Raw genomic sequence first — 16,949 nt, forward strand, 5'->3', positions numbered from 1 at the left:
GTTTCCGGAATGGCGTCGACGTTGGCAAGACTATGCAACAATGGTTGACTTGTCGAGTTTACCACAGCCTAAGCAGATGATACAGCTTCGTATGTGCTTGTCCTTAGAGGCACAACGTACTCTCGAGCACACACTTCAAGTGCCTCCTACGACAACTCTGACGGTAGAGGCCGTGCTCCACAAGTTACAGGAACACGTTAAGGGACAGCGCAACGAAGCACTCAGAAGAAGAGAACTCCTCCAATGTAAGCAGCCTGATGGAGAATCTTTTGACGCATTTTTCGTAAGACTCAAAAGATGTTCAGAGGAAGTTGATGTTTGTCCTGGACATTCTCAAGTCTGTGAAGAGACACAACTCAAGACAATCATTTTAACGGGTGTTCGAGATGAAGAGCTAGTTCAGCGTCTCATTTCACTTGACCCCACTTCCTCCCTTCAAGATGTTGTTACAAAATGTCGAGCGTACGAGGCCGCCAGGTGTGCGACTTCAGCTTTACGCTCACAACCTGACCAGGTGAGGGCGGTGTCTTCCTACAGAAAGGGTAAGAAGCAGCAAGGTAACCCCACCCCTCACCCTCCAGCTACACCTTCAGCAGCAGCTTTGTGTAACAGCTGTGCGAGACAGCATAATGCCTCCCAGTGCCCAGCTGCCCAAAGCGTGTGCAGAAGTTGCGACCGCCAGGGTCACTGGGCTTACACAGTCAAGTGCCCTGCTAGCAAAGTTCAGTGCAGACTTTGTGGTCGTGTGGACCAGTATGACAAATGTTGTCGTAAGAAGACACAGAGAGGACACCACCAAGGATCCAAGAAGTCATCCTCAGGTAGTGCTGGCGCGCCCCCTCCTTCTGGCAAGCATCAAGACGCTGTGTCCAGTCGTTCCTGCCGTCGTGTACATTGTTCCACTGACACGACGTCCCAGCACATCAGTGTCGTCATTTCTTACGGTAACTTGTCATCCAGTCTTCAGATGTTACCTGACACCGGTGCTGACGTCTAAGTAATTGGTCCACAACACTTAGCAAGTTTGGGAATACCCTGGAGCAACCTACAGCCCCCTCCTCAGACAACGAAACTGACAGCTGATGGTTCCAAGATGGCTCCAGCTTTGGGATCTTTCTGGGCTACTCTTACTTTTGGTAAGCAGTCTTGCTCAGCCCGGATTGATGTTCATGATGGGATCCCGACTCCGCTTTTATAATATGGCCATTGTCAAGAGTTGGCCATTATTTCCAAGGAATTCCCCAAATCTATTTTAAAGATCACCCATGTCAACAGGTTGAAGGAACTCCCTATCTCTACTAACACGTCCCCTTCTGATGCAAGAGCTTACCTTCTCAAGGAGTTTGCTGACGTGTTGGTTAAGAAGAAATCTGTGGGATCCACACCACTTAAGCCGATGGTGGGTCCACCTATGAAGATTCATCTTTCAGGATGGTGCCATACCTTTTGCCATCCACACCCCTCGTTTGATTCCTCACGCCTACAAGGAGCTAGTTAGACAAGAGCTTGACTCCATGGTTGCTCAGGGAATCATCAAGCCGGCCGGAGACGAACCTTCCCCTTGGTGCCACCCTCTCGTCCCCGTCGCCAAACCTCGTGGTGGAGTACGGATCACCACCGATCTATCAAAACTTAACCAGCAAGTTTCCCGTCCAGCCCACCCTTCACCCACACCCTTCGCAGCTGTTCGAAATGTGGACCCGAAGGCGAAGTTTTTTTACAACGATGGACGCCTTATGTGGTTATTGGCAGATCGAGTTGGCCAAAGAAGACCAGCATTTGACTACATTCATCACACCATACGGAAGATATCAGTATTGCAGAGGCCCCATGGGATTTGCCGCTACGGGCGATGCATTCTGTCAACGTGGTGACGCGGCCCTTCAAGGAGTCACGAATTGTGTCAAAGTGGTTGATGACATTTTACTCCATGACGAAGACTACTGTGCCCACCTCTCCCGAATATATGAAGTTCTCACCAGATGTCGAAAGTACGGGATTACCCTCAACGCTGACAAGTTCGTAGTCGCCGCACCATCAGTGAACTTCTGTGGGTACACACTCTCAGCATCAGGTATCGCAGCTGACCCGGAGAAATTAAGTGGAATCAGGGATATTCCAACCCCTGCCAACCTGACAGACCTCCGTTCTTTTTTGGGTCTGGTCAATCAGCTGGCTGAATTTTCACCTGACATCTCCGCCGCAGCCCAGCCGTTACGCCTCCTGCTGAGCCCCAGGAGGACATTCCTGTGGACCCCAGATCATCAAGAGGCCTTCCGGCGAGTCAAGCAGGCCCTCTTAAGTCCACCTGTCCTCACCTGTTACGACCCAGCTCTGCCCACCGTCCTCCAGACTGACGCCTCTAGACTCTACAGCGTTGGTTACGCCCTTCTGCAGGACCATGGCGGTAGACAACTCCGTTTAATTCAGTGTGGATCCCGGTTCCTGACGGACGCCGAGACCCGATATGCCACGATTGAGCTGGAGATGTTGGCTGTTGTCTGGGCGATGACGAAGTGCCGCTTCTACCTGATAGGACTTCAGCACTTCACCCTCTTCACGGATCATCGCCCTCTTGTACCTATTATCAATCACTACTCTTTGGATGCAGTAGAAAATCCTCGCCTTCAACGTTTGAAAGAGAAGCTCTCGCCTTATCTCTTCACGGCTGTGTGGCGTGCGGGTAAGCTGCTGTGCATCCCGGATGCCCTGTCCCGCGCCCCTGTCAGTCGCCCCACCCCAGAGGACGAGATGTTGTGTTCTACAGCTGCTGCATCCCTCAAGTCAGTAGTTTCATTGAAGGCCGTCTTCACATCAGAAGAATCTACAGCACTGGATGCAGACAAGACCCTTGAAGATCTCCGCACCGCAGCCCGGGCCGACCCTTCTTACATCCGGCTCGTCGACTGTGTGTCCCAGGGATTTACATCTAACCGATACGACCTTCATGAATCGCTGCTCCCGTACTGGAAGATACGCGAGGACCTCTATTGTGATGGAGACCTCGTCTTGTATGGTCCACGAGTAGTCATTCCTGCTGCCCTACGCCGCCGTACCTTGACCCGCCTTCACGACAGCCATCGAGGAGTGGGGGCCACCAAGCGACGGGCGAAGCAGACTGTATTTTGGCCCGGAATCGACGCGGACATTGCAAGTACCGTCCGTGCCTGTGAGCCGTGCCAGATTCTGCAACCCAGCCAGCAACAGGAACCTTTAATGTGCGACGATAACCCTTCAAGACCCTTCGAGTCTGTGTCGGCCGATTTCTTTGAAGTAGCAGGGAAATCCTTCCTCGTCATTGCCGACCGATTGTCTGGATGGCCTGTTGTCGTCCCCTGTGGTAGTGATACAACGGCTACCGCTACCATCCGGAATTTCAGGCATTACTTCAGAGAAGTTGGTGTTCCCCTCCGCCTCAGGACTGATGGAGAACCCCAGTTCACCAGCCACGAGTTCCGGGACTTCATGGACCGTTGGGGAGTCCGTCATGTCGTGACCTCGCCCCACTACCCCCAGGCGAATGGACATGCTGAAGCCGCAGTCAAGACTGTTAAACACCTGATCCTTAAGGTGTCACCCTCAGGAAATATCGACTGCGAGGACTTCGATCGAGGTTTGTTGGAGTTACGCAACACCCCGAACTTCACCGGACGCTCCCCAGCCCAGGTTCTATATGGACACCATCTCAGGTCTTGTGTTCCTGCCCGCCCGAAGTCTTTTTCTCAAGAATGGCAGGCCAAGACTGAGGAATGTGACCGCCGTGCAGCAGAACGAGCCGCAGATGTCACTGCTCGGTACGACTGTCATGCCCGCCCCCTTCCTAGGTTGAGTATCGGCCAGCAGGTCAGGATTCAAGATACGGTATCTCACCGCTGGGACAAGGTTGGGGTTGTCATGGGTATTGGCCGGTCCAGGGACTACCAAGTGCATCTTCCTAGTGGTAGAGTATGGTGGAGGAACCGTCGTTTCCTCCGACCTGTGGAGCCGCCTAGTGTTGACCCTTCCCCAGTAGAGTCCCCTAATGTTGATGCCTTTACAGTAAATCCATCCCCACCTTGTGTTTCTGCCCCAGTACTCCGCAGGTCCGAGCGACTCAGAAACAAAAGGTCCGCTCAAGATGAAACTATGAGCTTATAGGGGGGAGGGAGGTGTATAATATGGACACAAAGTTGTACCTTCAGCTGTGTACCCTTATATTACTCCATTAATTATGTATAGTAAAGTATTACAGAACATGTATTAATTCTATGTAATATTCCCATTTATTATGCACCATGTTATGTATATAAATTATCATATTTATATTTTATGTATTCAGCTTGTGAATGCTGGCATCTGTACATCCCAGCGCGCAGTAATACGTAGAGTGAAGACTGCCAGTCCTTGTGGTGCGGAAGTGAGCTTCTTGGTCCCCTTGTATATATCTCCCGTACGAGAATAAGAACCTACTTTTAAGAGAACAAGTGTTTGTGTATACCTTCAGTAGTATAGAACATTTTGGAGGTATCAAGACGAACACAGAGTAATGATAATTTGATTCGTTACTATCGAATTCCTCGCCAAGAAATTAGACGGTTGTGTCAGGAGATAGGACCACATATACAACGCCGAACAAGGAGATCTCACGCTTCTACAACAGTGGAAGTTTTCTAAGTGCAATTGGTGAGACCACAGGATTGACCCCAAGCTATTGTAAGTACGTATAAATTTTCGTTTAACTTCACCACCTCACGGTATTTATTCAACGGGCGGGGCTCTACAAGCGTATATTGAAATATGAAGAGTAAAGGCTTCTGAAGGGAGTGTCTATACAATTACTGGAAGATGAATAATGATAATGATAATACTGTAATAATAATAATAATAATTTTGTCATGACGATACCTCAGTTTATAAGTCAATCTCTCTCTCTCTCTCTCTCTCTCTCGTCTGGTTTATTTAAAGGCAGCATTCACTGCCTGTACCTCCGAAAGTCAGGTGTTGTTTTTTGTCTTGACCGTGTCGGTGTTATCCAGTTTCCCGAGGATAACTTGCTACCTAGTCCTTACCTCTTCTAAGAGGACCAGACCTTTAATTCCCCATCAGAGAAATGAGATCTTCTTCTTTTTGATTTTAGCACGTAGACATAGTGTCATCGTGTCTCCCATCATCGTGTTGACAATATCAGCTGACAGGCAAGTGTTGTGGTTTGTATTAGCCCTTCTCTTATAAGCAGAAGTATTTATATAAATGGGTTAATTACATAAGACTTATATACTCTTATCACCCCCTGTAACTTTCCACTAGCTATGAGGTGGCATGTTCAGAGCGCATGATAAAGTGTGCCCACGGGAAGTCACGTTACTTGGTGCCGAGTTAAGCATTAAGTAACCGGCTCTCTGGCCACCTATTGCGGGCAGTTGTTTGATATCACTCACCAGAGGAAGACGTTATTGAGAGCCATCGTGAATGATCCCGTCTTCCCTCGAGGGAGGACGTCAGATATATTTTCGTTCTTCCCTCGACGGGTTCCTACTCATTTTCACTCAATATCTCATCATCGACAGGACGTACTTAGCAGTGCTATTTAACATAGTCTCCGTCTTCATTTAGCACTAATAGCTACAGTGATTAAGTTACCGTGATAATCCTTTTTGAAAGTGTACATACAAACCTTTTGTAATAAATACAAACAAAAGGAAAGCATTGGATTTCACTACAGAAGATCCAATAAACTTTGATCTATAGTTAGTATGTCTAAAATATAAGGTAACGTGCTTCTCAAGTGAGTGTTACAAGTGGTGACAACCCTGGAATGTTGTTACATATATGACAGTTTCACAAGTAGCTGTTACATTCACGGTAACAGTCACTCAACAGATACACAGTTGGTAAAGGTAGAGATATTATGGTCTCCCCATTACTGTGTCTTACTGTTAAATCTATTACTAATAATAAGCAATTTGTTATAGGTTGGCTGAGCAGCTGTTCGAAGTAGTTGTTAACTGTATTGGGATTGGTCGATAGACGTGAGGTAGATCGTTGACATGGACGTCATTGACTGGATCGTATCTCGTGGATAGTACTGTATGTATGCACTATATGACCTGATAACTTTCCTTTTGAGTATGCGGTCATAACGGACATCGTAGGTAAGTAACAACTTCCCTAGTCCCATATCACATACAACCAACCACCTTGCACGTCATAACTTTTTACCACTTTTGAGTATCCCAAGCCTGGACTTAAGTGTAGTAGTACAAGGGGGCGGGGGTTACTCTCCTCCGTCCTCTTGGAGTTATACCTTGAATTAGTTGCAATTTCTTGGTTGTCGGTTATTATCTAGCTGAGACTAAACTGACTATGTGGTTAAATTAACTTGGAGTAGATGTGATTTATCTGTCACCATTATAGTCTCCCCGTCCGTTTTCTGTTATCCATACGATTTCTTTTCATTCTTACATGTCGCCCAATCGTCATCCGAGATCATTGTGTGCGTCTGTTTGTCATTCCATGTGACCCTGCATTCTGTGACCACGTAATAATTTGGATTTCGATAATTGAATCTCTCCCAAACTCGGATACACTTCAGTCGCCGTGAATGGAAGCTTGAGATTAAATTTGATGTGAATGGGTAATCCTTCTCCCACCGTCACCTCCGTACCGTTACCTTTTGCAGCCTCTCTCTCTCTCTCTCTCTCTTCTATTTGTTTTCTTCTCTAAGTCTTTTTCTTTTTTCTCCACTATTTGTAAACAACGTCTTTCTTCTTCCTTCTACTTTATTGTTTATTAAGTTTCTCCTCCTCCTCTTCCTCGTAATCGTAAACAACATCATCCGGTAATGTGTGGTGAGAGCAACGCGGAGGTAAAGGTATGGATGGATTCGCTCTGTAACGTGAACTAATTTGCTGTCGCTCTTGTCTCCCACCCTGAGCCGTCCACTTGTTGGCCAAATTTGATCAAGTTGACCCAAAGTCGTTGTCCCGAAAGTGTACCATGTATAAACAAGTTGTTTTAGTTCATTATTGAGATTCACCTTACCGTACATAAGAAAATACATAGATATATAGTATATATAGATATATAGTACATACCCCGATATATATAGGCATAGACTGGTACGTTGATTATATATATGTAATATTCAGAAATTTCAGTGTAATTCCAAACGCAGCGCCATTGGCGATACTGAGTTCAAGGTCGTCTGAGGGAAGACCGCGCTCCCACTACGTGCATGTAGTGAGAGGTTGTGGAACTAGGCCTATACGATATTAGATGTAATTTACCGAGTTAATAGGGACGCGAATCATGAAATTAAATATCAGTTATTAAATTGAAAATAATTATAGATCGTTTCCCAGTCTGAAAATGTTGCGTACGTCCTAATTAAGCTGTTAATCGTCTGGTAAATAAGTCACTCCTGAAAAGCGTGAACCAGTGAGCAAGCATGGCTGGGGAGTTGTGAGAGAGGTGAAGGACCACCTCTGTGCTGTACCCAGGAGAGACGGATCGCGTGACCTGGTTCCTTCGTTTATTTAACGTCAGTATTAACAAGTAAGTTTTAGTCAATCTCAGACAAAGCTAGATAGGGCGGTAGGAACAAATGGTAATGTGAGACAATAGCTAACAGCCCTGGTTTTTCAGGGTTCTGTAGACCCCACGCGGTATGAGACGAGTGGTGAAACGAGCTGTATGACCGTCCACTGACCTGGTTTGAGCCACCTGTTGAGTATGGTGAGAGTTGGAGTGAAACCATCCGTCTTGGTGCCCAACTAACGACGTGACGATCGTTTGGGGTCATCAACTCTCCTCTACCTCGGCTCACAATACCACATATCTTCAAGCAGCTTAGTGAAAACCTTTTACTAATGGGAAGCTAAAGCTTCTCTCAACTGTACAAGGTCTGATTGGCTCACTCCCTTCCGTTTCGTTGATGTACTGGGGGTAAAGTGAAGCCAGCTGAGTGATACTGGGTCACTAGGGTGTGTCATAGGAGGGAAGATCAGCTAAAACTAATGACCCATCACTTTTTTGGTAGATTTTAGTGTATATAAACAGAAAATAATTTCAGTTTCAATATTTTGCAACCTTTTGCTAGGTAAATTTTAGCGTGAAATTTATCGAAAATCTAACGTACAGCTGCATTAGTGCATTACAATTAAATAGTGAACATTGCTTTCTGACTTCATTCTTTAACAACCCAACTAACAATATTTTTTCTGTTTCAGATTCTGATGCATTTATAAGTTGATAATATTTGCGATGGCTGCTTGTGTCAGGACGAGGAACCAAAAATCCAGCCATCTCAGTCACTATCTTGGGTCTGGGAGAGAGCTCCTGATGTCGGAGTTGCCTACATTGAGAGATGCTTTGAGATACGGTGTTTTAATCAGGCAAATCAGTGAAAAGAACCAAAGAACTTACACAAACAAAGACATTGCCAGTGATATGACCAAAGCTGTCTTGGCACAGTACACTCTGGCTAACGCTCAGTTCAAGCCTCCAGTCTTAACAAGTCAGAAGAAGATTAGTGAGAGACTGCTAGCCAGTTGGAAAAAGGCAAGAGATATCTCTCTTGGGAGAGGAAAACTTGCAGTTAAGGACAGCTTTCCCAAGCAACTGGACCAGTTATTTGACATAATTACTTGCAAGTGCCCAATTGTTCTCTGTCCTGAGTTTGGATGCGATCGTGACTGTAAATCCGAGGCCCACATCTCCTGTATTTGCAAGCGTGAACTGAAGATTCCTGTGATCGAACTGGCATTTGTCAAAGCACAGAGAGAGAAGACTGGCAGTATAGGGGCTCTCATGATTTCTAGCCAAGATATTCCGGAGTCCAAGAGACAGGAGGCTGCCACAGAGAGACAGAAGAGGAGAAGAGTTGCCGAGGAAAAGAGACTTGAGAAGGCCCAGGGTGAGGTAAAAAAGGCCGATGATTGGAGTCAAGCTGATTCAGAGTTTAATGACTTCCCCATGGCTGATCCGAGTGCTGACCAGGAGAATGGTGACTTTGTCCCTAACCCAGAAAATAATGATCCCAAACCAGCCAGGAATCGAACCCTCGACCTACTGGGTGGGACTAGGGAATGCTACCGACCAACCCACAAGGACACTAAAAGCAGTCCTAGACTCTGTTATATTTCTCACAAAGCCTGTTCATCGAGCTGATGGCGCCGTGAACCTCATTGGGAACTGCCCGTGCCTCGTATGTGGTGTCAGTAGCATTTTGCTGAATCCAGCTGGTATGAAACACGAGGTACCATATACATACTTCATTTACAGTCCATATAACACGCGGACTTTGAACATATAATCAACGACCTCACTAGCAGTCTAGGACTGCTTTTAGTGTCCTTGTGGGTTGGCCCATAGCGTTCCCTAGTCCCACCCAGTAGGTTGAGGGTTCGATTCCTGGCTGGTGAGTTCGTTGATTATATATATATATATATATATATATATATATATATATATATATATATATATATATATATATATATATATATATATATGTGTGTGTACATTTCATACATACATACATACATATACATACATACTAAATATAATGGCTGCCCTCGTGTAACGACGATGGCTGGCCCAAGTGCCACCTCGGCGTGAATTTGTTTAAGAAGCTGTCGCCAACACCGGACAACTCGCCAACTGCACTGACTAACCATTACCCCGGAACATGATCCGCAAATCGATTAACATCCAGGTTTTCAATTATTGCTGGGTAGACCTGAGGTGTAATGGTCAGCATTCTCGCCTTGGAAGCGAGCGAACCCAGGTTTGGTCCCCGGGCAGGGTGAAACTATGGGCAAGTTTCTTTATGCCATTTGCCACATATATACATACATACACAAAAGGAACAAATCGTTGCTGTAATAATTATAATGAAGTGACTGCAATATATATATATATATTTTTAGGTTTATTTTTCCTTGTTAAAAATAGTATGTATTAACCCCATAAGTGTGACGACCTTTCCTTGAAGTGCAGATTGATCAGACTCAAGGAAATAAGTTGCCCTATTCAGATGGTTTGAAGAATGTAACCCAGGGCTTAAATCACTGTACTCAGAGTTTAGTCACCGTACTCGTGGAATATCTTAATGGATAATTAATTGTACTTATGGGCCTAAATTTATGTACTTAGGAGCTGAAATTAATATACCCAAGGGCTTAAATTACTGTACTCATGGGCTTAAATTATTGTACTCTAGGGCTTCAATTACTGGACTCAAGGGCTTAAATTACTGTATTCCAGTGCTTAAATTTCTGTACTCAAGGGCTTAAATTACTGAACTCAATGGCTTAAATTATTGTACGTAATTACTTAAATTGTTGTATTAAAGGGCTTAAATTACTGTACTCAATAGCCAAAATGACTGTACTCAAGTGCTTAAATTACTTCACTTCAAGGGGTGAAGGTATATTAAAGGATCAATTCATTGTACTCAAGAGTTTAAATTACTGTACTCAAGAGCTTAAATTACTGTATTCAAGGACTTAAACTCCTATACCCAAGAACCTAAATAACTCTACTCAACGGAGTAAAATTGCTGTACTCAAGGCTTAAAATTGATATACTCAAGAGCTAAAGGAGCTATCTAAATCAATGACCCATTTCACTGTATTCTGGAGGTCAGCACACAGTTGAAGGGGATAGAACGATAGAGTGTTTACCCTTCACTCCTATAATCCCTCTTGGCCTCACTGACTAAAATATCCCATTCAAATAGACACGCACTTCAACTAATTATTTTATGATAATCGTTTTCCGTGTTTACATCCTGTTGGCTTATGGTATTTACGACGGATATTTCTACTTGCAAAATACTATGTTCATGTTCCGGGTAATATCACACCGTAAATACTGGTTAGTGTGTGTTTTTTTTCTTTTACTTACGCTTGTGTGATTTTACTTTTGTTTGATGTATTAAGGAAAGTCAAAGAGAGAAAGTAACGGAAGCAGGAGAAAAACCAGGAAAAGGATCTTTTAATTCAGTTATTTTTGTGTAATTTTATACTCGTTCTTAGGTTTTATGATTATGTGACTGTTATACGCGTCTGCTGCAATAGTTAAGAATGAGTGAGTGAAAATGGGAAAAAGGTTTGAGATAATTATTATTATTATTATTATTTTTATTATTTTTATTATTATTATTATTATTATTATTATTATTATTATTATTATTATTATTATTATTATTATTATTATTATTATTATTATTATTATTATTATTATTTTATTATTATTATTATTATTATTATTATTATTATTATTATTATTATTATTATTATTATTATTATTATTATTATTATTATTATTATTATTATTATTATTATTATTATTATGTCAGAGGGGAGCACCTTAGGAGAAAACATCAAGTACAGCAGTAAGAGTGACTGAACGACAGCAGATGATGGGAGAATGTCTGTGTGTGTGTGTGTGATGACTCCCAAAGCAGCACGCAAGTCGATAGTTTATTTTGAGATCAAGTTAAGAGAAATAAACCTGATTATAATAGTGTATAAGAGAGATTTCTCCTACACCTGCCTGACGCAACCCGCTTTTTCTTTCTCCTTTAATTTTTAAGACATTAACGTCAGATGAGAATGTGAGAGTAATGAAGAGTTATTCAAAACTTTTCTTTTTCGTCTGGCCTCACCGTCTTCTTCTTTTTTAACTTGGTAAATAAGGATTTGTGTGTCAGTCTTGCCAGCTTTATCTCACATAATATCCTGAATAAACACACACACACACACGCAGACACGCAGACACACAGACAGACAGACAGACAGACAGATCTTACATCTTTTGCATTAGTGAGGAAGTGCTGACTACCCCTTGAGAGCTGTGTGGTGTGTGTGTGTGGGTGCAATAATGATCCCTTGGGTGTGAGCGTACATGGTCGTGTGAGGGTATTCCCTGTAAAGTCACTCGAGGCAGGCATACATATAGCTGACAAACGCAGCTAAATCAAATTAACACAAGTACTTCGCATCTCACACGATAAAATGAACAGTAATTTGCTCTTGTTAGTGGGATTGTTCGTCGAGTAGGTGAGTGATGTGCTGGACACGAGGTATTATGTCGGTACAAACAGCCGATGAAAATGTTTTATGAACTGAAGAGGAAATAATGATGACAGATTATTAAGGTGTTTGTACCCGTGTTATTTACCTGTGATGATGCGGAGCAGGTTTATTTGTGTTTAGAGAGAGAGAGAGAGAGAGAGAGAGAGAGAGAGAGAGGGATGGATGGACTCAATAAAATCATTATATAAGTTCGCATTGATATAGCATATTCATATATAATACAGGTATTCAGTGATTAGTACATAAACAGCACAGGTATACAGCACAGGTATACAAACAATTTACATAGACAATGCAGGTATGGAATGTATATACAGACAGTTTATGTTGAATTTATGATAATATATTTATACTCGTATATATTTATGGCCGTATGTATGTTTATATTGAATCTGTAGTTTTAAACCTGATTACGTGTATCCATATTCTGCAGATCTACCTGTGATAATATGATACACGGTCATATGTGTTAACAGAGGACATGTTTACCTGTACGGGATATTTATGGGGCGTGACGTTGGATAAGTAAACACATGCATTTATACTGAACATAGTGACATGTATTGATAAAGGTTATATTTACTCATATTAGTGATGCTGAAATTAAACAATGCATCATGTCCGTAGTTATGATGAATATGGATGAGTTGGTTGTATTCTGTGCCAGCCTACCTGGAGGCGGGGGTTTACTGTGAGTGAGTGAGTGAGTGACAAAATCTTCTCCCAGTCAGTAAGTCAGTCGAAAAATATGTATCAGTGAATGAATGAGGGAATAGTTTTATCCATCGTTGAGTAAATCAATTACATCTCTCCGTCAGTAAGTCAATGAGTCTGTGAAAGATATTGTATCCGTCAATGAAAGAGTCAGCGACGACTCTTTTCTGTCAGTGAGAGGATGAATGAGTCAATGCCAAAGTCAAGTATAGAGCTAACGGCACAACTAAGTATAAATAAATTCTATAAACAGACACACTGACGCTAAATTACCATCCCAATATATATTAACGAGACAGTTATCACAAATTAAATATCATAAAGAAAGTAAATACAAACACGACCAATTTTGACACAGTTGACAAATACAGTATAAATTGCAACGATAATTATTTCCACTATGGTACTTTATAAATCACATCACCTGGGGAAAAAAAATAGACCATTGATTTATTCTCTGTAAATTGGGTTATTAGGTCATAAATGACTAAGAAAATCAGGTCACTTAGGAAAAAAAAGTAGATTGACGATTTACTTATTTCCGCTATAATTCATGTAATTATACCTACAGCGTCACTATGTATAATCACGTTGTCAGGGAAAGGTAATGTACGGTAGGTAGATGAATAATAAATGCTAAATTAGGTCATTTTTTGGACCAGTATATGATAATGAGTCACTTTCATCTTTGTAAATTCGAAAGTTAATCATGAAATTATTATCATTTTGCTGGGGTGAAAGTTGTATATGAGTGTTGTACGTGACTTTCAATATTAGGTGAGAGTAAGGCATTTTGTGTGTGTGTGTGTGTGTGTGTGTGTGTGTGTGTGTGTGTGTGTGTGTGTGTTAAGTCATATAAGAAAAAATTATCCAGTTATACTTGTTGTTACCTCTTAGGAAAATTACATACCTGAGGGATTAATTATATGTCCACTTGGGTTACTTAGGAAGTATTGGAAGAGATGGAGGAAATAACGGGAAGGAAGAGGATCAAGACGAGGAGGAGGAGGAGAAACGTGGGTAAGAAGAAAGATGGGAGAATAATTTGGTGACTGGAGAGAATAGAGAGGAAGTAGGAGATAATGATATGAGAAGCAGGGGATTAAATAAGAGAGAGAGAGAGAGAAGGGTTGGGAAGGAAGTGAGGGAATAATGTGATGAATGAAGGGTGAGACACGATGTTATGATGATGAGGATGAGGAGGAGAGAACAGAAGAGGATAGGAAGGAGGTAGAATAATCAACTGAATAAATAGAAAAACGTTAGTAGAAGAGGAATGGGATAGAGGATGGAATGAATGGGAATCGGAGAAGAGAGAGAGATAGAGAGAGAGAGAGGGAGACGAAATATGAAAAAAAGGTTGAAGAAAAAGAGGACAGAGAGGGAAAAAGAATTAGTAAAAGAATATGGAAGAGAGGAAAGCGAAATAGGAGAGATATTGTTGTTAGTTGAAAGAAAGAGAAGAAAATGAAGAAGGGAAGGGAGAAAATGTGTAAAAAGAGAGACAGCGTCGAAGGACAAGGAGAAGAATGCGGAAGATAAGAGGAGATAAAATTAGTGAAGAAGAAGAAGATTTAAGGAGACAAAAAGGAGTAGAGGGGGGCGGGGTGGTAAATGGAGTGATCAGGCACCGAACGTAAGTGACAGCAACACTCATCACAGTCGGCTGCACGCTAACACAGTATCCTCAAGTTTCCTCGCTACACCCACGCTTTGCCCTTCACAGCCACCTCACCTCGCCGTCCCCACGCTTTGCCCTTCACAGCCACCTCACCATTCCCTCCCCACGCCTTACCCTTCACAGCCACCTCACCTCGCCGTCCCCACGCTTTGCCCTTCACAGCCACCTCACCTCGCCCTCCCCACGCCTTACCCTTCACAGCCACCTCACCTCGCCCTCCCCACGCCTTACCCTTCACAGCCACCTCACCATTCCCTCCCCACGCCGCATCTTCCCACGCCTTCCTACACACCCTTAAGGAAATCTATAAATTAAACATCACGTTCCATTTACTGTGTGTAGTATTATCTCTCTCTCTCTCTCTCTCTCTCTCTCTCTCTCTCTCTCTTATATCCATGCCAGGTTCCTATTCTAAGCTCCTCAATCCACACCAATATCCCACCAACTCCCAGCACCTTAATACCACTCTAATATCCCTACCTCCCAGCACCTTAATCCACGCGAATAATCCACTTCCCAGCACCGTAATCCACGCCAATAATCCACCACCTCCCAACAACTTATTCCACGCCAATAATCCGCCTCCCAGCACCTTAATCCACGCCAATAATCCACCTTTCAACACCTTAATCCACGCTAATAATCCACCTCCCAGCACCTTAATCCACAGCAATATCCCACCTCCCAACACCTTAATCCACGCCAATAATCAACCTCCCAGCACCTTAATCCACGCCAATAATCCACCTCCCAGCACCTTAATCTACGCCAATAATCCACCTCCCAGCACCTTAATCCACAGCAATATCCCTCCTCCCAGCACCTTAATCCACGCCAATAATCCACCTCCCAGCACCTTAATCCAGACCAAAATCCCACTTCCCAGCACCTTAATCCACACCAATAATCCACCTCCCAGCACCCTAATCCACACCAAAATCCCACCTCCCAGCACCTTAATCCACGCCAATAATCCACCACCTCACAGCACCTTAATCCACGCCAATAATCCACCACCTCCCAGCACCTTAATCCACGCCAATATCAACCTTTCAATGCCCCTCTGGTGGATAATAATCAGATTATTTTATAATTTCCTCGTCATTAAAACTTTGTCGTGATTTTTGGTTTCTTTTAGTCAGCCCGGTGGCGTCCTTTCCTGACCTGACTGATGGATGTTGTATGTTAGTGATGGATGTTGTATGTTAGTGATGGATGTTGTATGTTAGTGAGGGATGTTGTATGTTAGTAGTGGTTGTTGTATGTTAGTGAGGGATGTTGTATGTTAGTAGTGGATGTTGTATGTTAGTGAAGGATGTTGTATGTTAGTGATGGATGTTGTATGTTAGTGAAGGATGTTGTATGTTGTATGTTAGTAGTGGATGTTGTATGTTAGTGATGGATGTTGTATGTTAGTGAAGGATCTTGTATGTTAGTGAAGGATGTTGTATGTTAGTGATGGATGTTGTATGTTAGTGATGGATGTTGTATGTTAGTAGTGGATGTTGTATGTTAGTGAGGGATGTTGTATGTTAGTAGTGGATGTTGTATGTTAGTGAAGGATGTTGTATGTTAGTAGTGGATGTTGTATGTTAGTGAGGGATGTTGTATGTTAGTGAAGTATGTTGTATGTTAGTGATGGATGTTGTATGTTAGTGATGGATGTTGTATGTTAGTGAAGGATGTTGTATGTTAGTGATGGATGTTGTATGTTAGTGATGGATGTTGTATGTTAGTAGTGGATGTTGTATGTTAGTGAGGGATGTTGTATGTTAGTAGTGGATGTTGTATGTTAGTGAGGGATGTTGTATGTTAGTAGTGGATGTTGTATGTTAGTGAAGTATGTTGTATGTTAGTGAAGGTTACAAGTGTTCCCTGAAGAATGCAGTGATGGGTAGGGAAACACCGGGTAACACTGAAGTCCATTTATTTATGGATAAGAGAAATACAAGTGGTGACTAGCGTGTGCCATGCACGGCTCACTCAGTCAGACTGAGACTGCCTTGCCATATGGCAGCCTCGGGGCAATGTTGCCACATAACACGTGCAGTGTTGCCATGTAATTATATACATAAGTGCTACTCGGCACAGTAGCTTATATACAAGGTTGCTATTCGGCACAGTAGCCTAAATACATAACCTACAGTTAGTGATGGATGTTGTATGTTAATGAAGGATGTTGTATGTTAGTGATGGATGTTGTATGTTAGTGAGGTATGTTGTATGTTAGTAGTGGATGTTGTATGCTAGTGATGGATGTTGTATGTTAGTGAAGTATGTTGTATGTTAGTAGTGGATGTTGTATGTTAGTGAAGTATGTTGTATGTAGGTGAAGTATGTTGTATGTTAGTGAAGGATGTTGTATGTTAATGAAGGATGTTGTATGTTAGTGATGGATGTTGTATGTTAGTGATGGATGTTGTTTGTTAGTGAGGAATGTTGTATGTTAGTGAGGGATGTTGTATGTTAGTGATGGA

Source organism: Homarus americanus, unplaced genomic scaffold (assembly GCF_018991925.1).
Source record: "Homarus americanus isolate GMGI-L3 unplaced genomic scaffold, GMGI_Hamer_2.0 scaffold36734, whole genome shotgun sequence".
NCBI lineage: Eukaryota > Metazoa > Arthropoda > Malacostraca > Decapoda > Nephropidae > Homarus > Homarus americanus.